We start from the raw sequence: 20,908 nt of genomic DNA on the forward strand, positions 1-20,908 counted from the left end.
TTCGGAAACTGGGCATCCTGCGTGTAAGATAGCTGAGTGCTTGGAAGGTCACACCGTATGTGGTAGAGAGCAACAAGGATCACGGCTCACATAGAAAGCCCAACCTTAGGCCAGCCAGGAATAGAGAGAAGCAGCTGAGAAGGTGATGTACTGCTATAATCATCTGCTCATTGGGCGATTAGAAGGGAGAGGTCAGGTGAAACCCTCTTAGAGCATGAAATAAATGATCAGTTGCATAAAAAATAGACAAGAAAAGAAAAGAACCATGTACCTCTCTTGGAAACCAGATGATGGGAGAGATGTCCAGCACGTCTCTCTTGTCCATAAATTACTTCCTCCCATATTTAAGATAATTATGTTAAAGAAAATGTTGTTTGCAGGAACAAGCTGCTGACTAATGCAGAATGCTTAATATGAATGTTTTACCTACCACAGTGGAAAAGGAAAGCACACATATTCGTAAGAGTTCAGATAAAGTTAGAAAAGGATGCATACAGAATGGCTGGAATGCTTATGGGAGTGCAAAGCAGATCTGTATTTTTCTTTATAACCTCTATAACATTTACCATGGTTAACTAACATGTGACAGAGATCTAAAAATTAAATGTGATAGAATGACTGGAGCTCATCCCTTCCTTCTGCAGATTCAGCAGAAATTGGGCAGAGAAAAGTTCTTGACATTCAGTAGACACCGGAAATAGCAGAGACGTGGGCCATGATCACTTTTTTTTTTTTTTTTTTTTTTTTTTTTTTTTTTAGTGTTCAGCAAATTTCAAAGACTGGGAGGGGTGGGGCATATTCCTAAGAAAGAGGAAACAGGGACATGGAGGAAATGAAACAGTGAAAGGGGAGGACTTAAGGAAGGGATAAAGAAAGGGGCCTATCAAAGGATAGCCAACTTCCCCAGGCCTGTCTTGTCCCCAGTCACCAAGGCAGTGATGCAGTGTATCTCTGTGAGGGAATAAGGTAACTAAGCTAACACCACAATGACTGTCCTCCCTCTCTCTTACTCTCAACATGCTGAGTTCTCTGAGAACTGCTTACCCCTCTCCAAGGATGAAGATGTGTGATATACTTACAGAGGGACCTGTATCAGAAACTCAGGGAAAGCAAAGAGGGATTAATTGCCTTTTTTTCTTCCAGGACACCAAGCAGCTTGGTTCTGTGGACAATGAGGCTTCATGACTACCTGCAAACAACTATGGGTGACAAGGTTACAAGGATTTTCTACTTGTGGATTTCAATTCAACTGGAAAGACAGTAAGGCTCTTTCCCTCTTTGATTCACTGTTGTAACTCTAGACTCACTGAAAGAGTTAAAACAGAAAAGAACATACATACAGGGAACTGAGTAATAAAACAAACTCCATCTCCAGGGGCCTGATGTGTCACAAGGAAAAGAATGATCTCTTTTGCTATGGTTCTATTATTTGATTGAGTTTGCTACATCAAAGTGACTGATGTCATGTATCAACTCAGGGAATTCTTCCTAAGGGAAAAGTAGTATGGATCATCTAAATGGGAAAGAACTCCTTTGAAAAACCAAATACACTTGTCCTCAGCCCTAGGTAAGAATTCTTGCATTTGCGATTGTTCTGAGTAGAGGGATGTCATAGAACTCAAACATGTTGCCATAGAAATCATGAACAATGAAAGTGGTATGGCTAATTCTTCTTTGCTTGTAGCTATAAGTGGGGTCTGTGGGACAGTAGCTTAAATATCATCTGGGAACCTACTAGAGATCCAATCATCAGGTCCTGGCCCACATTTTACTGACTCTGACACTCTGGTGCTGCAACCGAGAACCCTGTTTAAACAAACTATTCAAGGGATTCAGATGTGTAGGTCCATAATGAAAACTCATTCCTCTGGCAAAACCAAAACCTTAAAATGGTCGCCCTCTTTGCTGTATATCAATCTGTTATAAATATAAAGAAAGTAAAAACAAAAAAAATTAAAGTAAGAAATGTAACAAAATACAGTGGAAAGTCCAAGACCAAATATATTTGTTATTATGATAAGTAAGAATGGACTATATTGTCGAAAATAACCAAAAAAATGTAAGTCAATAAAAAGGACTTTCGTTTTTTAGATGATACAGTTCTTATAATGAATATTTCCTGGGGAAGTGGGGCAAAGAACGTCAAAAAATACAACTACAAAACAAGTGTGTCTGACTAGTACACAAAAGTAAGGGAAGAGGAGACAATTAAAGGGCAAAATGAATAAAATTCAAGACCAAAAGAATGAAATGAAAGAAGGAAATATTCTCCTAGTGAGAAAGGACACGTTGTACAGACAAGTTGCCTTAAATCTTGAACAATGTAGGAAATACATTAGAAACACAATCGAATTTAGTAGAAATCCATAATTACATCAAGAAAATCTATATACTTTGTGAAATGTATATCAAAAAGTAAGTAGCAGGATATGAAAAATCTGAATTGAACACTCAATATATCCTGCATTTTATATCCTTAGAATATTTACTTATTTGCATTCATTTTTCTTATTTTTTTTTACAATTTCCCATAAGTATTCTTTGCCTGATCACCTCCTACATCCATACCACCCATATGTACACATCTTCCCTCCTCACAAATCTCTATGGTTCCTCCTTATCTATTTCTTTTGTTCCACAACCCACCAACTTTGACCAGGACTCTGTTTGGAGATATCCAATGTAGAATGGTGGGATTAGATGGTATACAATTAACCATTGTGATTTTACTTCTGCTAGAATAGAATATATCAATAGCCAGTAATTCACAGGTAAAGAAGAGGGCCCTGTGAGCCCTCCCCATCCTTCCTTGACTGACTGTTGATAGAGCTAGTCTTTTATGGATTCAATGCAGTTAACTACAGTTGATGTGAGTTAATGATTACAGTAGTTGTACTGAGTCTAGGGAATAGAATTGCTTAGCCCTTCACTCTATATATTCAGCTCTCTCTCTCTCTCTCTCTCCCTCTCTCTCTCTCTCTCTCTCTCTCTCTCTCTCTCTCTCCCTCTCTCTCTCTCTCTCTGAATTGTTTTGGGTTTAGGGAAGGACCGACATTCATTACTGTTTCTCTATGTCTTGGACATCTTGTGTCTCTGTATTCATCACTATGAGTTGGTGTTTTGTCTTAGAGAATCCTGTCCTTACAACGAGACAGTATGCATGAGATCTATGCAAGCTCAAGCATGACCAAATCTCAGCATGGAGAAGGAAGTTGGGCGTGAAATGCTCTCACTAGCTGAGGAGCTATTGACAACTGATAGTTGTCTAGGGAGGGAGAATCAATTTTCCCTGGTAAATCTTCCATGTTAGACTGCAAGGCCACATACCCAAGAATATTTGGACAACATAACTCAGACTTGGTGCATTTTTAAAAATAAAAAAGACACAAAATTGGGAGGGTGAGGAAGTGGGGATGAATATGGAAGGAGCTGAAGGAAGGGGTGAAAATTACCAACACACACACCAAGTTCTTCAAAAACTAATATATCCATATATATTTAAATTTAGTTTTTAATCAACCACAGAGCCAGTATTATGGCTTCCCCAAGTGCACCATGACACACAAATATACACAGACACACACACACACACACTCACACACACACACACACACGTGCACACATGTATGCATGCATGCACACACCATACACAAGCAATGCTCACACTAGCTGAGGAGCTATTGATAATTGATAGTTGTCTAGGGAGGGAGAATCAATTTTCTCTCAGAGTAGCCCCTGGTAAATCTGCAAGTGCATGTGCAAATAAAATAATAAATCACATAGCTGGTGACAACACTGCATAACATAACCTTTAAAAGCCGAGAAGACTAGAACAAAGAAAAACCCATAGACCACTTTTATTAATTCTAATGTAAAATGTCTTAATAAAAATGTTAGCAAATCCATTCTAGAACCATAGTAAAAAGTAATTAGGTCAGGTTTATTTGAGTAATGTAAATATTCTTGAATAACTTTATTTATATACTTCATTGTACCTATAAATTAAAGAAAACAACCTCAATGATTCTATAAAAGGCAGAGAAGTAGTTGCTATAACAACTAAGACAAATACAGATGGCATCTATGTTATTCTGATAGATGACCAAAAATCCAATGAAACATATGAGAAATATTGTTTAACTGAGAAGTGATCTTAGCTTCTCAGGGTGCTGAAACAGAGAAGCTAAGAGAAATGAACCCAAGGGATATTCTGTTTGTTGAAATAAGGCTGGCACAGAAAGGCAAACAGCAGCTGATATGAGTGCAGTGTAGAATGTCAAAATGTTGACATCGGAGAAGCAGCAAGTAGGATGGTGGTGGGAGTGGACTGTGGAGGAAGAAGATCTCAAAGCTTTACCTGGAGAGTTGGAATATGCTTTAAATGATCTATTGTAAAATGCAGCAGATGCAGTCATTGTAAATACAGTGAATATTTCAGCACAGCTAGAAGAGTAGGTTTAAAATGTTCTCACCACAGGAAAAAGTCGTCATTTGGTGAGGTAATGAGTACACTAACTTAATTTTGATTTGTGTGCAGTGTGCACATTCACCACTTTATCACATCACACACTATAAATATACATAGTGGAACTTGCTCTGTGATTAAGGCTAGCCTTAGACTCATAGAGATTTGCCTGCCTCTGCCTCCTAAGTCCCTTGATCAAAGGCACACACTGCACCTGATTTAATTCTTACTTTTCAATGAGTTTTGTAAACATACCCCTTTTAAAAAGACAAATGGAAAACATTGAGTCCGTCTTTGTGATTGAATGAAACTGTCTCTAAACTGAGTTCTCTGTAAGCATCCTTGTAGACCTTGGCTTGCATGGCTGGAATTAAAACCACAATCTAAGATCTAGGCTTCCTCTCATGGTCCAGGCCTGTAATCTCAGGTACTCAGTAGGTTGAGGTAGAAGGATTACAACTTCAAGGTCTGCCTGGGCTACGAAGTGAATTTAAGTCCAGCCTAGGCAACAAAGCAAAGGTGTACCTCCAAACAAAAAGTAAAAATGGGCCCGGGCATACAGCTCAGTGCTTAGCTACTGTGTGCAATGCTTAGGCATCATCTCTAGTATTGCAATCAATCAACCCACACAATTTACTTCATTAAGAAGGAATGCGCTTAGACAACGTAATTAAAATAAAATTTTAGACATTGTGCCACGCATAAAATAAAATCCAGATGGTTTAGACATATAGCATTTCACATGGAAATCCAAGGTGAGCATAAAGAAGGGTATTTTGTAACCTTTGCATGCACAAGGCCTTCATTAGCAAGATAGGGAGATTAAAAACCACAGAAAAATCGGGCTGGAGAGATGGCTCAGCCGTTAAAGGCTAGGCTCACAACCAAATATATAAAAACCACAGAAAAGATAAAGGTAAACCAATTTTTGCCTCCTCACCTGTGATCCTGGCCTTGGCTCCAGCCACATATGTAGCAGAGGATGGCCTTGTCTGGCATCAGTGGAAGGAGAGACCCTTGGTCCTGTGAAGGCTCAATGCCCTAGTGTAGGGGAATGCCAGGTTGGGGAGGTGGGAAGGAGTGGGTGGTTGGGTGGGGAGAAGCAGGTGGAGGGAAGGTAGGATAGGAGGTTTCTGGAGGGGAAACGGGGAAAGGAGATAACATTTGAAATGTAAAGTAAGAAAATATCCAATGAAAGAAAATAAAAAAATCAATACATAAAAATAAAAATTTTTAAAAAGGTAAATCAATTTGACAAAATTTTAAAGCCTTCTGTGGAGCCAAATATGCCTTAAAAGTCTCACTGAGGGGCTTGGAAGATGGTTCAGTGGGGAAAGTACTTGCCACTCAAGCATGAAGCCCTGAATTTCGATTGACAGTGCCTAAGTGATAACCTGGTGGTGTGGTATGCCTCTGTAACCATAGCTGGGGCTGGAATCACATACAGCTGCCCTTATGGATCTAGGGGTGAGTGGGTCTCTCTGGTCATTCAGTCTAGCCAAAAGAGTGTCAAATTTAGGGGAAAAGGTGGAGTATTACTGAAACAGAAACCTTCCACATGTACATATGGGTGAAAACACTCAAACACACACATGCTCATTACACGTGATCCCCCCCCCTCTCTCTCTCACACACACACACACACACACACACACACACACACACACACACACCAGAAACACCTCACTGAGAGAAAATTTCAATATTTAAAATGAAAGAAAACAGAATAAACCCTAAATTATGACAAAGGTTGTAAGCAGTCGAACAGATGTGGGAATCCAGGTATCAGTAAGTCCATGATGGCGCTGGAGAAATGGTGCTGTGCTTATAGAGCAGCAACTGCTCTTGCAGAAGATTTGACTTCTAGTGCCGAAGTGATGGCACAAAGCCATCTCTAACTCCAGTCCCTGAGGACCTGACATCCTCCTCTCTGTCCTCCTCAGACACCATACATACATAGCACACAGACCAATTTTAGGAGGCACATACACAAAACACCCCCACACATAAAACAGTCCTAATAAAAATTCTTCTAAGTAAATGAGACATTTTCAAATTTCCAGGTTGTCATGGATACATCATACTATAGATAGATTCCTTCCTTTCTGTCATCTCCTTTCCCCTCTAGCTCCCTTTCCCTCCCCCTCCTCTGATTTCTTAGAACAGCAGATAACCAGATTCAGCAAAGGTGACATCATCTTGGTTTGAGTTATTCGGCGTCATTCAAGGGCTCAGGGCAAGCCAACATATTTCTATGATTTTTGTTTGTCATTAGTCATGAGAACAATCAAGAAACATCAAATTGTAAACAGTGTCTGTATTTGAGGGTTCCTGTAGAAAGAGAACAGAGATTTTACTGCAGATATTGTGTATTGATTAAAAAGAAACAGTTTTAAGATAGCCTTAGCAGTAAAATTTCGGACATAGGAGAACAAGCCTGAAAGACTAAAAACAGGTAGACAGACAGAAGAGGGAAGGAAGAGGATACAGGAGGGACAGCAGCAGGCAAAGGATGGGAGTGAGCAGCTCCTGGAACCTGGTGCTGGAGGCCAGCTGCAGCCTTGCAGTCTGGCAGCTGCTAATCCCTGAGCGGCTGTAGCCAGCTGTCAGCAGCAGCCTGGCCCAGTGGCTGCTCCAGTAATGTGGGAAAAACGCAGAACCTCACGGAGCAGTTCCTAAGACAAATCTTTATATTTACACTTCTAAATTTATTAATATGTCAATGACAGCAGCTGAATCGTGATCAGAAAGGAAAGTTAGGCAGCCCATCTAGAGTTACTGAGGAGATTCATCTGATGGTAAATGACCCTGCAGAAGCATTAGATGCACTACCTATCACTTGACCCATTAAAGGCAGACATAGTAAGGGCCTCTTGTTACAAGAGGGTGAGAATCCGGAGCAGTGGGTAAAGCTATACAATCTCTTGGAAAGGGAGCAGGGAACAGGATAGGGACTAGCCATCTGTATTGGCTACACTGCTCATGGTTCTTTGCCCTTAAAGCCTAGTGGTGGAAAACATCTCTTGGCCACACCCCACTCCTCACACTCTGGACATGTGGGTGAGGTATTATTCTTATTAATAGCCAAAGCTGGAGGCTTCACCCTGAGAAAGTAGAGATTGTGTGGAGCTTGTGGTTTAAGCTGTGAAACTGGGCCCCTTTCTCGGACACGCCTGATTCACCAAGTTGAGAAGAGGACTGCACAAGATGTAGATTCAAGTCGCCGTCTGCCATTTGTCCATTGAGACCCAGGACCAAGGCCTTGACCTCGGTCAAGAATTTAATATCTTATTTGTAAAATGACAATAATAATGATTCCTCCCACAGAGTGTTGAGCTATTAAAGATGAGAGTATAAAAGAGTATATTGTTTGAGGAAACTTAATATGTCCAACAAATCCTATTTATCATTAGGACATTAATTAATGTGTCGGTTTTGTGCAGAACCCTAGACCAGGTGTGTCTCTTTAATGTCCCCAAAGGCTCCTACATTCCTTCCCTTTCCTTCATCTCTGGCCCTCCCTGTCTCTTCTTCCTGCCCCCACCAGCTCCGGATCTAAAATTCTATCCTGCCTGAGTGTTTCCGGCCGTTTGCTCATTTTCCACCAGCCGGCTGTGGGCCAGCCTTCCTGCCATATATACACACCCCCTTGGGGCACACCTCTTAGAGAGCAAAGCCTCTTCCTCCAGGCCCAATTCATGTACAATCTGACCGTGGGAAGCTACAGGGCGCCTGGTGGGGAGAATGTCCTAAACCACAGAGAGTAAACAGCAAAGGGATAGCAAGATCAGGGACCTGCTTGTCAGGCCCTGTGGCATGCACAAGGCAACCAGCAGATTGCCAGTGCTTAAGGTTGTTTTGTTTTCGTTTTGCTTTCAACAAGCATTTGCAGTTGCTCCGCGTAACCCAATCCTCCTTCTTCCATGAAATGTGCACTATAACATAACATTCTATGTATTATTTCTCACTTTTCACTGACTTGATCTCTCTCTGCCTCCACTAACCCCCCCCCCAACATTGTGGGCACTTGCTCTTTCAGATCTGAGGTGACTCCTACAAATTGCCAAGTGTCATCCCGGTTAGTTAACCAGCCATTGTTTGCTTGCTATCCCTGCTCAAAATAAGCCTCCCTTTAGTCGAAAATGCAGGGTGCAAGGGAGAAAGGCAGGAATGATTTCTTTGAGCCTTCGCTTGTTTTTGCCAAAGTTAAATATAATGCTGCAGAATGGGCGGAAATGTTCCCAAAATAGAATCAGTGCTGCGACAGCATTCATGCCTGAGCATTCTCAGAATGGGTTTCTCTGTTCACCTTCAAGATGCTATCTACACAGAAGGTGGGGAGGAATGCTCACTTGATGTGTTGCTGAATGGCCAGTCCTTCATGATTAGAAAAGCTTCTTGATTTAGGAGACATGTGTGATGAAAAGATCTCAGTTCCTCATGGAGACCTTCCCCACACCTTCATGCCTTGGTTCCACTCAGCACCTCCTCAGTCAGGTGGTAGCACTTTTTTCCCAGCCTGCATTGGGTCAACTTGGACCATTATGGCTAACTGTTACTTTGCAAGTTCACATGTACCAAGAAATTCCAAGTAGACATTCCATTTTTTGACAACCAACTCCTCATTCTTCTCCATCATTGCTTAACAGATTACCTTCAAGTGAATATATATTGTTATGGAAGCTGTTTATATGAGTTAGACATGAATGTTACAAAATTACAAAACCAACAAAACCTTGAGAAAACTAGAAGACAAGCCTAGATGCTACAAATACTTTGACTGCTCCTCAAAACCATCATGGTCATCTAAAAATGAAAGAAGCCAGAGAAACTCTACCCCGAAGGAACCTAAGGGGACATGACAACAAAATGTGCTGTGGTGTTCTGAGTGGCATCCAGGAACAAGAAAGCATCGAGACAGAAGGGGGTAAATTTTACTAAGGTATTAACTGCAGTTAACAATAGCATATCAGTGGTAGCCTGAGGGTTGTCATAAATGTACTCCAGTGGTAAAGATGTCAGTAATAAGGAAATCTAGGCGCAATATGTATGGAAATTCTCCATTTCTCTTATAATTTATTATTATTTTATGCTTGTGGGCATTTCATCTGCATGTCTGTCTGTCCATCACATGTATACAGTGCCCTTGGAGGCCAGAAGAAAATGTCAGATTCACTGAAACTGGAGTTACAGATGGTTGTGAGCTGCCATGTGTGTGCTCAAAACGTGCGTCCTCTGGAACAGTGGGCCATGGTCTTAACCATTGAGCAATCACTCCTGCCCCGTCTTACAATTGTTTTGTAACTTTAAAACTATTCTAGAATTAGCCTCTTCAACTATTTCAGTTACACATCCCAAATGTTTCCATTTCCCCCTTTTCCTTTGTTCATCTTTCCAAGCGATTAAGGTAAGGGCTGAGTGTGTAGCCCAGTGGCGACGTTTGGCTCCATGTATGAGATGTAGGTTCAATCTTCAATACTGCAAAATCAAAATCAAAATGCACATAGCCGAATAGTTTTGTTTTTCTTTGGTCTTTCTGTTTTCGTGCCTTGAGCATGCCTTGCCATCCTTTCCCTTTTTGGATGGCATAGCAACCCGTTCAGGTGGGAGTCACAAATGTGAAAAGGGCACCTTGGCAGTATCGCACTCACAGAGGCCACGATGAAGCTAGACCTCAAGAACAGATCACTTCAATACCTTTTCTATTACCAGAAAGAGCAGAGTTATTTCCACTTAAGATTATGGAAATATTTTCACTGTCCACTCGTGAAGGATCTTCTCACCTGAGTCCGTGCCGCCACCACATAATATTGATGGTTTCCTTTGTAGCTACTTGACGGCAACTGAACCACCTTAAACACAGCTTATCTTGTCTTACATCACTTATTAAAACTTCCTTCACAGGCCTCCAGGTTAGGATATGGCTACAACTATTATTCCTTTGCATTTTCTGTAACGTCAATCAATGTCTTCTTCCTCCCAGACCCTCCTATCACCACTTAAACATGCCCAAGCCTCTCCTTTCTCAAGAAACGGAAGCAAAAACAAAAAATCCAAAACCTGGCTTCACCACCATCACTTCCACTCCAAAGTGTCCCTTCTAATTATGCATCTGTGAAGTCAAATTCTGTGCCTTGGCATAAAGGTGTCTGAACTCTTATGCACGTGGTATTAAACTGTGACCAATCTGTCTCAAATAGACGATGGCATGGGGGGCGGGTATTTGTATCAAGGAGATAAGGTTGCACCAAAAAAAAATGGGGTCTAGTTGAGGAGAGAAAAAACTGAGTTAAGAGACCGCCACGGCTCCAGTTTCCCCTCTGGCCCATAGAGTTCAGATGAAGTGCCTTAGCTCTCTGCTGAAACAAGTGTTACCAAACAGATTGATGCCTAGGCCTGGACAGCAGTGCATTCGTCGTGGCTACCCTCACCAACAACATCCAATATGTACGATTTCTGGAGTAGAAAGAAAAGAACAAAGTAACTAGTTGTACAGACAGGTCAACTTAACAGACATGCCAACTCAAGAGCATATAGGACACATCACTTTGGGAAATCTCTAGATGTAAGCAGGGTATTCTCTGATAGCTCCAACTTCCTACCCAGAGCAGCTGAGAGAAAGGGAAGTATAAAAATCGAACATGCTTGTGAATGTTGTGACCTGGTGTCATAGGCTAGATGGGCTCAGAGGGTTTTCTGTGTTATAGGTCCACCCATGCAGAGTCATTCAGAAAGGGCAAAAATTGTCCCCTGAAACACTTGTTCTTCTGTCCCAAAGAATGATGATCACATTTTTCAATTCTTCATTAGCCTGTGGAGTAACCCGCTTTTTGTATAAGGGAAGAGGGAAGGGAACCACAGGTTCTGTTGTAGGGTCATCCTGCGAGTATCCACAGGAAATTGGTATTGGAACCCAGTTCTATGGGTGCTCAAATGCCTTTTGAATAATGGCACAGAATTCGCAGGTAACCCACACATATCCTCCCAGGTGAATTCAATCATCTCTAGACAATTTATGACACTTCTTGTGTTGTGCTGTGTGAATAAATATAAACAGTTCTGGGCCATATTCTGTGAGAAACAATGAACATGGAAAAAAAGTCTGTGGATGCTCGGCATGTGTTCAATTTTTGCCAGATGTATGGATCCACTGGTAATGCCATCTGTGAGTGTTAAGCCTGTAGTTTAAACAGCTGACTGTACTGGAGTTGGCCTTGGACTTGAAGGAGAAAAGTTGCTTTTTCTCTAAATGGATAAGAACGGGCTTCTTTTGTTGAAGCCAAGGATGCCATTTTGATTGCCTGGCAGGACACTATGGCAGGCGTCTCTCAATCAGCTCCACAAACCCTACATCCCCGTTTCTTCTCTAGTGGTCATTAGCTTGCATCCAATTCTCTTCTGGAAGAGACTCCCATTGAAAGGGACTCCCATTTCAGAATGGCAAGTGTATGTCTAGACAGCGATTCCAGTTAAGGAGAGGTAGTTTTTCCAACTTTCAGACAGCCCAAGATACACTGAGGCGTAGAAACGGGAAAGCATAGAATTGGGGATGATAACTCCAAAACTTCGAGGGGAAGAAACATAGGAACAAAGACCAAAAATATCATGAAACTTGGAAGAGTAGAGGAGAACCATGATGAAACACGAAGAAAATCTTTCTGTATGTGTTGCTGTATCCAGAACCCTTCAAGAGCCAGAGTCATTGTATTGACAAAGGAACCCTCAGCCAACACTTTCTCTGGAAAGATGAGCATCATAGTTAGCTGCCATTCTAGCACTGGGGGCTTCTTCATCAATACTGCATGGTTTAAGCCAGGTTCTCAACCAGTGAGTCTTGATTCCTTAGGCAAACCTCTGTGTCCAATAGTATTTAGATTATGATTCCTAACAGTAGCAAAATTACAGCTACAAAGTGGCGACAAAAATAATTATGCTTGGGACGGTCACAACAACACTAGAAGCTGTACTTGGGGTCACAGCATTAGGAAGGTTGAGAAGCACTGGTTTAAGCATTAGTGGAATCTTCCTCTGTTTCAGAGAAATACCTATTGTTCATATACATGGAAATCTCAAATAAGCACATATCTGTCTTGAGGTCACCAAACAATGAACGTTAAGGAGAAGCAACTGACATGAATAATGACCTAAAGTAAACTAAAAGCAACTTTCTAAGCATGAGTTGGCATCCATATAGGTTCTGGAAATTTTCCTGCAGCTTGTCAAATGCAGGCCTGAGCAATAGGTTTCTGACCTCTGTGATTTTGTAACGTTCTGAAATGCTCTCCCAACCTTGAAAGATCCAGGAATATTTAGGAGAGCTTTTGGCAATGCATGCCTTAAAATGAAAACATTCGCATTTCGGGAGTATTGGGAATCAGATTTTTCTGTTTCTGTGATAAAACACCAGGAGCAAAAACTATTTTGGAAGGAAAGGGATTATTTCAGTTTATAACTCTCAGGTCAACTCCATCACTATCAGGGCAGGAACTCAGGGTCAAAACCTGGAGGCAGAAACTGATGCAGAGAGAAGCCATGGAAGAGTGTTGCTTACTGACTTGCTCTGCATGACTGACTGACTCAATCTGCTGTCTTACAATACCCAGGACCAACGGCCCAGGGGTGTCACTATGCATAGTGAACTGAGCACTCGCATATCAATCACCAATGAAGAAAATGCATCAGAGATTTTCCCACAGGCTAGTCTGCTGGCGGCATCTTCTCAACTGACCTTTCTTCTCCCCGAACGACCATACTAGTGTTGAGGTGACAAAAAAACCCAAAAACCCCAAAAAACAAAAACTAAGCACCACATGTGAATAGAGAAAGAAGAGGAAGGAAATGGGGAATTTTCTGTATTATCAGTGAGCACTGTACACCAACATCAAAGACTCCAAATAAGCATTTGTTGTTTGTTGTTTGTTGTTGTTGCTGTTATTGTTATGCTGCTGCTGCTACTGCTACTGCTAATACTGTGTTTCCCTTGGTGTGCAAAGAAAGACACTTAGGTGTGCCCATTATAGACTGTTTCTCCTTCAGAGGGAACCACTGATGCATTACCTAGTCACCTATGTAGATTTGTTCATTTCACTCCACAGAGGAGTAACATCTAGAACTTCATCTCTTTTAAACTGTTTTAATTGACGCTTCCTTGGCTCCACTTGGGGTAAACCCGAGAGTACTGCTCTTCACTGAGAGCAGTTGGTGACTCCAGTTTAGTCATGACTGATTTCAAAGAGTATATAGACCGAGTTCAAGAATCTATTGACACTCAAGGGCATCTTCATTGCCACTTATTAAACAACTATTAATAATGGCTTGTCGTGTACCACCTTTCTTAGGTTATATATTATACATATAATTTCACTGTAAAACTCTGTGGATATTGAGACTTTGAGAAGTTAAATCACAGGCCAGGTATGGTGACACAGGCCTGTAATCTTAGTACTTGGGAGGCTGAGACAGGAAGATTATAATTTCAAGATCTGCTTGGATTATACAATGAGAAGTGAACCAAAGCTAGATTTGTTAGTTTATGCCTGTAATCCTAGTAGTTACAGTTTCAAGAGAATTTCTCTGAGTTTGAGGCCAGCTTAGCTTGTTTGAGGCCAGTGTGGACCACATTGTGAGCTCCAGGGTAGCCTGGACTACTGAATGAGGACCCCCTAACTTGGACTACTAAATGACAACCCCCCCATCTCAGAAACAAAACAGCAGACAACAAGAAAACACAACAAAACATTGAGTCATGCAAAGTTACAAAACAAGAGGAGGAGGTCTGGCCCGTCTGCATGACTCAAAAGGCTTTGACTAATTTCTATCAAAGACAAATCAATCAATAATCAATTGCCTTCATTTTCATGTTGCTAGCTTTATGTCTCTTTCACTTCTACTTTCAAATGATCCCACTTATTAGTTCACCTCTCTTGATTAGTTAAGACTACTATACCCATCGAGACACACAGCAATAACCTGATGAACCTCATGAACTTGACTCTCACACATCATTAATTGATCTGCTACCACTTCCACCTCCTAGAAGTAAAACTGTTGCAAAATTGACACTAATGAATAGAATCAACACTAAATTCCATCTGCACTGTGCAATTTAAAGTGTTTCATGTTAGATAGATAGGTAGATAGATAGATAGATAGATAGATAGATAGATAGATAGATAGATAGATAGATCTTTATAGATTTTATAGATCTTTTTTTACATATTTTTGTCATAATGAAAAATGTGAACATGTCTCTGAACTTCCATTGCCCTGAAATAGTCTAGGCCAATGTTTGCTCTCTTGTGAATAATGTCACAGAATCTAACTAGAATTTTTTTGCTTCATCTTCTTTCTACCCATAGTAAGTCTGAGGGAACTTAGGCCTGAGAATTTGTCTTTTTAACAAACATTCTATGGTGTACTTATTAAAGTTTGGGAATAAAACTCTTTAGTCTGGGAAAATCCTTTATAGCTTCCCCTAGTTTGTCTCTTTTCCCTTTTACTTTAAAAAAAAACTTCATGTTTTATTCAAGGACTATAATTTGCCACAGAGTGGGGAGTGAGATTAAGATAAGCCCCTGAGTGGCAAGGACGAAGCATGGAGAGGGGATACTCTAGATTATACCTCACCTCAAGTCTTAACTATACACTACTTACAAGTCTGATGATCCAAAATTATTTGGCCTCTCTGATCCTCAGTCTCCTTATCTGTTAAAAGAAATATACAACTATACCAACTTATTGGATAACTCCTGAGAAGCGCCTAGTGCTCTTTGAGGAGGTGACAGGTGAGCAGACACTCAGACAAAGAAAGAGAGTAATCAATACAGCTTGAGCCTGCACAACGTCTGCATCCTCACCTTAGAAGTTCCAGGAACCTGGAGTACCAAAATCTGCACTTGCTGCCATATCTTATATAAATAAAATGGCAGGAATCAAGTACGGTTGTCTGTGCCTACAGTCACAGTTACTCAGGAGCTTGAGATAAGAGAATCACATGAGTCCAGCCCAGGCAGTATAGTGAAATTCTGTGTAAAAAAAGGGGGGGGGGGATCCACACATGTTCAATAAAAATGCGGGTTTTTTTTTTCAGTTACTTTTGATCCTTGATTTGTTGAACCTACGGATTTGGAGCCAACAGATATGGAAGGCCAAATTTATTTATGCATTTGCAACATTGTTGAAAAACCATGAGTCTTAGGCCAGGTATGGTGGTGTATGGTTTTAGTCCCAGCACTGGAGAGGCAGAGACAAAAGACTGTCAGTTTGAAGCCAGCCTGTGTTATATATCAAGTTCCAGGACAGCCAGGCTACACAGAGAGACATATCTCCAGCAAGCAAGCAAGCAAGCAAAAGAGAGTCTTTTAGCATAGGCAATAATAATAACAATGATGATGATGATGATGATGATGATGATGATAATAAATATGGTTTGAGCACAGTTTTCAATACAAATCAGAGTTGTTTTCTCCACACTTAGTTCCGTGCACAGCACCTAGCAAAGAGGCTTTTTATATTTTCCATTTTGTTATTGTTTTTTATATCATTAGCGTATACCAATGGAGAATTTAACCTTGGCAAGGTGAAGAGGCACTTCTTCTAGCGATCCGGAAGCATTAGAGAGAGCTGTATAGAGACAACTCAGATGCAAGCCAAAGGAGCGCCTGTCAGTTGGCCTCAATCTTCCCAGTGATGAAGGAGATGAAGTCATCTCCTGAGAATGAGGGGGAGGACTGGGGTCGGGGGCTTGAGGAGAGGGCAGGAAGTTAGGAGCAGCTGCTGTAGGGAATGTGATAGGGAGTCAGCAAGCGAGGAATGAACGGATTGCTGAACAGCCAGAGGGGCCAGCTTAGGGTAAAGAGCAGCATTGGCAGAGAACCTGGTGAGCAGGATCTCTTCGATGAGCCAACAGTGGAAAGAGGCACCTCCAAGGAGTCACTCAGGGCTGCAGATTAGACAGTGGGGGTGACTGGGAGAAAAGGGAGGGCCCTGCAGGCACATTAAGGATGAACTCTCCATGGATCAGGGTTGGAGAAGCTGATCTATTCCTTTAGAAGACATTTAGTGACTATACATCTTATAAATCTTTTTTACATGCTGGGCATAAGGGATGATGCAAAGAAGCAGACACACAGAATGTCTGCAGTCTGCATGGGTCTACACATGCAGTTCTCACACAAATATCCATCACATACAAATCTAGCTATGATTGTGAAAAACTGGAAATGACCTAGAAATCCCTTAACAAGTGACTGGATAAGCATGCTGTGCCACATCCCTGCAATTATTCAGCAATAAGAAAAAAAATGAACTCATGAGACACGCAACATGTAGATGAATACCCTTATCTTCATACAGAGAGAAAGAAATGCATACAGAATGATTACACTTCTTGGAGGAAATGAAAATTAATCCATAGCAACAGAAAGTGGATTATGCTTATTTGTCTAGATGGAGAGAGGTACACTGGAGGAAGAATGAAAACCTGTGAGGGTCTGTGAGGGTGAGGTATAGTTTTGATTTTTTGATGATTATTCCACTCGGGTAAAAATGTGTCACGTCAGAGGATTTTAAACTGTGTGTGCACTTTCTAGCATCAATCTTACCTCCAAGAGTTATACAAAAGCAACAGTTTTAAGAACTCACCTTCTATATCCCTCATGAAAATTGCAGCATGCCCAGGTGGCACTATCAACAGAGTAAAAAGTAAACAAACAATGATTTCAGACAGCGATGTCTGCTATAAAGTGAATATATAGGGAAATAGGATGATGAATGACATGGGAACAGAAGGAATAGCATATATATATATATATGATGGTCAAGGACGAGACATCCAAGCTGAGACTCAATGACGACAGGGGAGCAACCATGGAAAGATGTGCTAAAAGGATGTTCTAGGCAAAGGAAACCAAACATGCAAAGGCTTTGAGGCAGAAAGAATGCTTTATATCCTCAGAGACCAGCAACAAGATGGATGCAAGGCAGAAAGACAAGAGCAGAGTGGCCCTTTGCTGTGAGAAAAATATTCTAATATACTCAGTGGTTTCCTGAAATCACAAAAGAATGCATTTGCACTTCCTACACAAGTCTTTATCTCCTAGCTATACAGATACACACACACACACACACACACACACACACACACACACACACACACACACACACAGTGCCCTTTAGATCTTCATGCTTTCCTTTGTAGAAAGGTTTCACTATACTGCACAGGCTGGATTCAAGTTGATACTTCTGCCTCAGCTTGCTGACTGGCTGGAACTACACGTATCTATGCCAGATCTCCTTTTCCATCTTTTATTTAACATTTTTATTAATTGCATTTGCTCTTTAACAATTTTGTGCATGTATATAATGCTTTCTGATTACTTTTCCCCAACATCTCTCATCTACCTCCCCCAACTGTTGACCCCCCCACAAGCCCCTTTCTCATATTCTGACCCACTGAGCTTAACCAGGGTCATCTGTGTGTCCATGTTATGTTTACTAGTGGGTATACAACTGAAGACTATGACTCCTCCTCCCCCAGAATGCACCAATACCTTATAGTACTACAAAGAGAATTAGGGCCCGTGAGCCTCTCCTGAGTCCGCATCAACTACAAGGCCCACACTTCTACAAGCATAGTGAGATAACCATGGATACAGTGAGTTTGTGACTGCAATGGCTTTGTTGTATCCAGAAGGCAGCTTTCCACAACTCTTACACTCATTGAGATTATAATATAATCACATCATTTCCCCCATTTCCTTTCCTCCTGCCTCCCCAAACTCTTCCATATACCCGTCATTGCTCACTTTCAAATGTGTGGCTTCTGTTTGTCATTATTTGTTGTTAGATTCTTTCTGTACTGTCTTCCACCATGTCCTTTATGCCTTAGAGGGAGTGGCATAAATGCCCTGTTTAGGACGTGAGCACTCAATCTTGCTCCCCGAGCAGCCGCATGTCTCTGTTTTCAACACCATTTACTGCAGAGAGACGCTTCTCTGACTGAAGCCAACAGTAACCTTTATCTGTGGGTATAAATATACCAGCCTTACCATGGACAGTGGCTGTAACTTTTGCAGTCTCAGGCATGACAATAAAACCAGCACATGTTTCTACTTCCTTATTCACAGCTTCATAATAGATTTATTCTTTTTTTAAAATATATATATTTTTTAAATTTATTTAATACTTAATAATTCTTTGGTTTCTGGGCAAACATCACCCTCCCCCCTCCCCTTCCTTGTCGGTGTTCCCCTCCCAAGCCTCCCCCCATTGCCGCCCTCCCCCCAACAGTCTAGTTCACTGGGGGTTCAGTCTTAGCAGGACCCAGGGCTTCCCCTTCCACTGGTGCTCTTACTAGGATATTCATTGCTACCTATGAGGTCAGAGTCCAGGGTCAGTCCATGTATAGTCTTTAGGTAGTGGCTTAGTCCCTGGAAGCTCTGGTTGCTTGGCATTGTTGTACATATGGGGTCTCAAGCCCCTTCGAGCTCTTCCAGTTCTTTCTCTGATTCCTTCAACGGGGGTCCTATTCTCAGTTCAGTGGTTTGCTGCTGGCATTCGCCTCTGTATTTGCTGTATTCTGGCTGTGTCTCTCAGGAGCGATCTACATCTGGCTCCTGTCGGTCTGCACTTCTTTGCTTCATCCATCTTGTCTAATTGGGTGGCTGTATATGCATGGGCCACATGTGGGGCAGGCTCTGAATGGATGTTCCTTCAGTCTCTGTTTTAATCGTTGCCTCTCTCTTCCCTGCCAAGGGTATTCTTGTTCCCCTTTTAGAGAAGGAGTGAAGCATTCACATTTTGATCATCCGTCTTCAGTTTCCTGTGTTCTAGGCATCTAGGGTAATTCAAGCATTTGGGCTAATAGCCACTTATCAGTGAGTGCATACCATGTATGTCGTTCTGTGATTGGGTTAGCTCACTCAGGATGATATTTTCCAGTTCCAACCATTTGCCTACGAATTTCATAAAGCCGTTGTTTTTGATAGCTGAGTAATATTCCATTGTGTAGATGTACCACATTTTCTGTATCCATTCCTCTGTTGAAGGGCATCTGGGTTCTTTCCAGCTTCTGGCTATTATAAATAAGGCTGCGATGAACATAGTGGAGCACGTGCCTTTTTTATATGTTGGGGCATCTTTTGGGTATATGCCCAAGAGAAGTATAGCTGGATCCTCAGGCAGTTCAATGTCCAATTTTCTGAGGAACCTCCAGACTGATTTCCAGAATGGTTGTACCAGTCTGCAATCCCACCAACAATGGAGGAGTGTTCCTCTTTCTCTGCATCGTCGCCAGCATCTGCTGTCACCTGAGTTTTTGATCTTAGCCATTCTCACTGGTGTGAGGTGAAATCTCAGGGTTGTTTTGATTTGCATTTCCCTTATGACTAAAGATGTTGAACATTTCTTTAGGTGTTTCTCAACCATTCGGCATTCCTCAGCTGTGAATTCTTTGTTTAGCTCTGAACCCCATTTTTTAATAGGGTTATTTGTCTCCCTGCGGTCTAACTTCTTGAGTTCTTTGTATATTTTGGATAGAAGGCCTCTATCTGTTGTAGGATTGATAAAGATTTTTTCCCAATCTGTTGGTTGCCGTTTTGTCCTAACCACAGAGTCCTTTGCCTTACCGAAGCTTTGCAGTTTTATGAGATCCCATTTGTCGATTCTTGATCTTAGAGCATAAGCCATTGGTGTTTTGTTCAGGAAATTTTTTCCAGTGCCCATGTGTTCCAGATGCTTCCCTAGTTTTTCTTCTATTAGTTTGAGTGTATCAGGTTTGATGTGGAGGTCCTTGATCCACTTGGACTTAAGCTTTGTACAGGGTGATAAGCATGGATCAATCTGCATTCTTCTACATGTTGACCTCCAGTTGAACCAGCACCATTTGCTGAAAATGCTATCTTTTTTCCATTTGATGGTTTTGGCTCCTTTGTCAAAAATCAAGTGACCATAGGTGTGTGGGTTCATTTCTGGGTCTTCAATTCTATTCCATTGGTCTATCTGTCTGTCTCTGTACCAATACCATGCAGTTTTTATCACTATTGCTCTGTAATACTGCTTGAGTTCAGGGATAGTGATTCCCACTGAAGTCCTTTTATTGTTGAGGATAGTCTTAGCTGTCCTGGGTTTTTTGTTATTCCAGATGAATTTGCAAATTGTTCTGTCTAACTCTTTGAAGAATTGGATTGGTATTTTGATGGGGATTGCATTGAATCTGTAGATCGCTTTTGGTAAAATGGCCATTTTTACTATATTGATCCTGCCAATCCATGAGCATGGGAGATCTTTCCATCTTCTGAGGTCTTCTTCAATTTCTTTCTTCAGTGTCTTGAAGTTCTTATTGTACAGATCTTTTACTTGCTTGGTTAAAGTCACACCGAGGTACTGTATATTATTTGGGTCTATTATGAAGGGTGTCATTTCCCTAATTTCTTTCTCGCTTGT

At 41.3% G+C, this 20,908-nt stretch overlaps 1 long non-coding RNA gene across 1 annotated transcript in view; it reads left to right on the plus strand.

The window, feature by feature from the left end:
• Positions 1 to 819: 819 nt before the first annotated feature.
• LOC120099292 (uncharacterized) overlaps positions 820 to 20,908 on the plus strand; it is a 40,060-nt gene continuing 19,971 nt past the window's right edge. The window contains exons 1-2 of the long non-coding RNA XR_015646677.1: positions 820 to 966; positions 1,144 to 1,260. This is a non-coding gene — a long non-coding RNA (uncharacterized LOC120099292). The remainder of the gene's footprint in view (positions 967 to 1,143; positions 1,261 to 20,908) is intronic.

This window comes from Rattus norvegicus, chromosome X (genome assembly GCF_021556685.1).
Source record: "Rattus norvegicus strain SHRSP/BbbUtx chromosome X, alternate assembly SHRSP_T2T, whole genome shotgun sequence".
In the NCBI taxonomy this organism is placed as follows: Eukaryota; Metazoa; Chordata; class Mammalia; order Rodentia; family Muridae; genus Rattus; species Rattus norvegicus.